At 46.8% G+C, this 4,791-nt stretch overlaps 1 long non-coding RNA gene across 1 annotated transcript in view; it reads right to left on the minus strand.

Moving 5' to 3' along the window:
* Window positions 1-4,162: 4,162 nt before the first annotated feature.
* Window positions 4,163-4,791, minus strand: part of LOC116217651 — a 2,913-nt gene continuing 2,284 nt past the window's right edge. Inside the window, exon 3 of the long non-coding RNA XR_004162350.1 lies at window positions 4,163-4,344. This is a non-coding gene — a long non-coding RNA (uncharacterized LOC116217651). The remainder of the gene's footprint in view (window positions 4,345-4,791) is intronic.

Below are 4,791 nucleotides of genomic sequence, written 5' to 3' on the forward strand. Positions count from 1 at the left end.
ATAAGGCACACTCCAAAGGGAAGCACTCCCCAGGTTCAGATGTTGCCCCTAGCCTTCCCAGCCCTTAAATGGGATCAGGGAAGGGTGGAGCCTGGCTCAGCCCCACCCCACAGCCAAACTGCCCCCAGCTGTGCTCACAGGGCTGCACCCCTCCCCAGGTGCTCCATCACAGCTTCAGGCTGGCTCTTAAAGTGCCGGTACAGCTATAGAACAAAGAAAATGAATAACATGAATGTCTGCCAAGGGAGGTTTATAGCTAGATGACCTGCAATAGCCCACATATTTTAATCCCAGTATGTCCTTGATGCCAATTGGTGACTGTATGGGAACTGCTGAGTCATGGCCTGAACATCTGATTATCACCTGAGGCGAGTAATGAGTCAGCCACGGGAGCACAGGTGAAGGCAATTCACCTGTGCTGCCAGAAGGGGCGGAGCCTGGCTCCACCCCTCCTAGACCCATTTAAGAGCTGACTGCCGGTAGGGAAGGATCTTTTCTTGAGATCCACTCTACCAGAGTTTCCCATGTGAGCCCAGGTTATGGGTGAGTGTATCTAGGTGAGTGTATCTATTGTTTCTGTTTCCTGCCTTGGTGTAATAATATCATAGCTAAGTTCTCTATTATACCTTAATGTCTGTATATTTGTTAATTGTACACTAATTAATTAGTTGATATTAAGGAGTAACGCTGGGGGAGTGATGCTGGAGCATCACTGGGGGGTGACATGAGGGAGCGTTGGGGCTGATGTTTGGGGTGAAATAGGGAGGGTTTAGGACTGGAGTTTGGGGGAAAATGTTAAGGATTTGGGGCTGATATTTGGGATGAAATAATGAGGTTTTTGGAAGCTCAATTTGGGGTGAATTAGCAAGGACATGAACCTGGAGTTTGGTGTGAAATGCTCATGGTTTGGGGCTGGAGTATGAGGTGAAATGGGCTTTGGAGCTTATCTGGATGGTAGTTTTCAATGTAAAAAATATGTTCTTTACAGTTTCCTTGCAGGAAGAGGATAAAGAAAAGTCTGCTTTCACACAGGAGGAGATATGATATACCTTCAGCAGACTCCCACAGGGGTGTAAACATTCTCCCACTATTGCTCAAGCCACCTCAGTGAACTTTGACAGAAGGTTTCACTGCCTTAGGATGTGTATCCATGTGTAGATGGTATTTTAACTGCAGGCACATAACTTGGAAAGGTGGGGGAAGTGGCAGCAACACTAGATGACTCAGAATTTGAGTTTCCACCTGCAAACTGTCAGGGACTAAGTAAAGAAGTAAAAATTTTAAGGCAGCAAATGCCAACAAAATTCTGCAGACTTGACTGAACCGAAGCGAAGATATGTGAACTAGTGTGAACAGAAGCAAAGCCATGTAAAATTTTACAAAACCATGTGAATTTCATGGAACCTCAGTGAAGACCAGTGATCCTGCAAAGTCTTCAGTGAACCAGGGCAGACTTCTGCAAAGCCCAGCGAAGACCCACAAACCTATACAAAAATACCATGAATCCTCATGGACAAAACAAGGAATCCAAGTGAAAACCCACAAAATTGTGCATCCTTTGGTTTATTCAGGTTTGGAATTTGGTAATGCAACCCAACTGGATAAGTCTCTTGTAGACTGGTAGTATTTTCTTCATGAATGCTGAAATCTGAATCAGTGGGACATTGTTCATGACCTATTACTCAACTCTTACCTTCTCCTTCCCTGGTTTCTCATTGCCTGAATACTTCTGGTTCACAGAAGACGAAAATGAGGAGGAAAAAAAAAAAAAGGAAAACGAAAATGAAAAAAGAAGAAATAAAAATAGAAAAAAGGGAAAAGAAAGATGTAAGAAAAAGAAATAAGAAAAGAATAATAAGAAGGAAAATAAAAAAGGAAATGAAATAATTAGAATTAATAAAAAGAAAAATTATTAGAAAAAGAAAAAAGAAGAGATGGGGTTTGCAGCACGGGGTACGTTTTGGGTTCTGGATGCGAAGTTTGACTCACATCCCATCCAGATGTGGGGCTGTAACCAGGAACCCATACTGCAAACCACGTAAGCAGACCCCTCAACTATGACAGCAAAAAGCCCAGATGCTTTTTAATACGCATGCGCCAGTTTCGGCACTGCATTACGCATGCGTCGGTTACCGACCAGCACTATGGATGCACCAGTTTCGACACGGCACTACGCATGCTCCAACTGAGGCACATCGCTACTTGTGCCAGTTCCTGCACTGCACTACGTACGCGTCACATATCGCATTGCTCTACGCGTGCACCATTTTGGATACTACACTACGCATGCGCCAATTGAGGCACACAACTACGCATGCGCGAGATCCGACACATCATCACTACGCATGCGTCAATTCTGACACAGCTCTGCGCATGTGCCAGTTCCCGCACTGCAATACGCATGCGTCATTTCAGCCAGTGCAAGGCGCATGCGGCATTGCAAGCACGCTAGTACACATGCGCCAATTCAGGCACCTCACTACGCATGCGCCACTTATGGCACAGCGCCAAGTATATGCTATTTTAGACACTGCATTACGCATGCGCCAATTTCGACACACCACTACGCACGCGCCAATTGAGGTACACCACTACGCATGTGCCAATTGAGACACATAACTACGCATGAGCCATTTCAAGTACGCCACTACGCATGAGCAATTATAGCACCGCACTACGCATGTGCCATTTCAGCCACTGCACTACGCATGCGGCAGTTCCAGCACAGCACTACGCATGCACCACTCCCGGCAAGCCATAACACTACGCATGCGCTAGACGGTATACGTCACTACGCATGTGCTGTTTTTGGCACCGTACTGCACATGCGCTAGTCCGGACATTCCACTACGCATGCGCACTTATGGATACACGATTACGCATACGCTTGTCTAGGCATCGCAGGACGCATGCGCTTATTCTGTCATGTTACTACGCATGCGCCGTTACCGCCTCACTTTTATTACGCATGCGCATCTGACAGCATACTTGTATGTATGCGCTTATTTGTCACTACGCAAGTGCGAGCCCGGCGCAGCGCTATGCATGCCCTAGTCTGGGTTCATTAGTACGCACGTGCCAGTTTCGATGCACGCCTACACATGCGCATGTGATTTGTCTTGTCACTGCAGGACGCATGTGCTATTGCCAGTAGTTTACTACGCATGCACTGGAGCAGCAGTACGCATGCGCCCTTCTGTTATAGTACTAGCCATGGTCTTCTCTTGTCTTAGGACTACGCATGCGCTACTCCCGGCACTTCACTACGTGTGCTGTGTTCCCTGATCGTGGCGGGCATCTCATGGTGATGCGCAACGGTGAGCCACTGTAGTTCCACGACGGGCGCAGGGGTCGCTGGGAGCAAAACCGTTTCGTTCCCGGGATGGGCTCGACCGCAAAACTCCTCGAGGAAAGAGACAATGGACATTCTGACTTGGAAGCAGGGAGAATATCACAGCGTCGGCGGTCCAGTAACTCAGTGTTCGCCCTCACCTCAGTGGCTTGCACATACGGGTGCTCGCTGTATGTTTCAGGGCGCATGCGCACTCGTGCTTAGAGGACTAAGCCTAGTAACGATTGGCGGATTAGCTGCGTAGAGCGACGAGAACGTACTTAAGCCACTTCCGCATGGTTGCGCAGCCTGCGGCATCAGAGACGGCCGCGGTTCCGCGAAATGGCCACACGGTGGCAGCAGAGACCGCGGAAAGTATTTCTCCGAAGGGATTGACGCAGACCTGTGGCACTCCTTGGCGGTCAGTTCTCTCTTGACGGGAAAAAGAAGAGGAAGGGTGGGGAAAAAAAAAGACAATGAAAACCAAGGAAAACGTATCCAAACCCAGGAAACTTTATGGCTAAGTTCTTATGAACATCTGTGAAAAAATGATGGAATTGATGTTGTCTTTTTTTTGTTTTGTTTTGTTTTTTTGTTTTTTTTTGCTCTTGTATTGTTTTCAAATATTCTAGCACCAAAATCTAACTACTGAGTTTAATGATAACGAAATGAAGGCATTGTTCCTGTGCCGGGGGAAGCGGCGTAACCCGCCGCGAAGCAGCGCCCCAGCCATCGTCCATCGCCCGTCGCTGAGCGGGGCGTGTCCTGGGGAGATGTGCGCGGCGCGCGACCTTCCTTCCCGGGGAGGAGGCGCGGACAGAAAGTGCGCTGCCCTCAGCCCGTGGGGCCCTCGTGGCCAGCGGAATCCTCGGCTTGTGAAAGGAAGGGTTGCTGGCAAAGATGCATTGCGAGGGAGGACTTACTGGATGTTGAGCTTTGCCGGTGGATCTGTTGCCGCATCGTTGTATTTTAGCCACTTAGCAGTTAGTACCTCTTGAGATAGTTGTTGAATGCTGAAAATCACATAAAATGCATTTTATTTCATCTTGTACGTGATATGTAAGAAGCGCTCTTTCTAAATCCATTTCTAATTCAGTTGAGATATGTTTTTCCTCAGAGAACTTGCATCCACTTACCTTGTGCCTGTTTAAGCAGTAGCAAAACACATCCGGGTGCCTTTTATTTGAACCACAGATTCTTTCCTCTTTATATACTTAAACATTCAGCTTACTGGAATATCAATGATAAGTACTTTGCACCTTGTATTAAAATTCATCAATAAATAAGGCATTTTGGTAAGATCATGTGACAAGCGGAAAGGTAGGGTGACATCAAATGACTACATGTATTATTTTAATGCGAATTAAGTGATGTAAGATGTGCATGCCAGTGGTCTTGTAGTTTGATTTGCAGCTGAACTTTTCTATCAATAGATATGGCTTTTTTTTTTTTTTTTTCCT

This window comes from Meleagris gallopavo, unplaced genomic scaffold, assembly GCF_000146605.3.
Source record: "Meleagris gallopavo isolate NT-WF06-2002-E0010 breed Aviagen turkey brand Nicholas breeding stock unplaced genomic scaffold, Turkey_5.1 ChrUn_random_7180001863201, whole genome shotgun sequence".
Taxonomy (NCBI): Eukaryota; Metazoa; Chordata; class Aves; order Galliformes; family Phasianidae; genus Meleagris; species Meleagris gallopavo.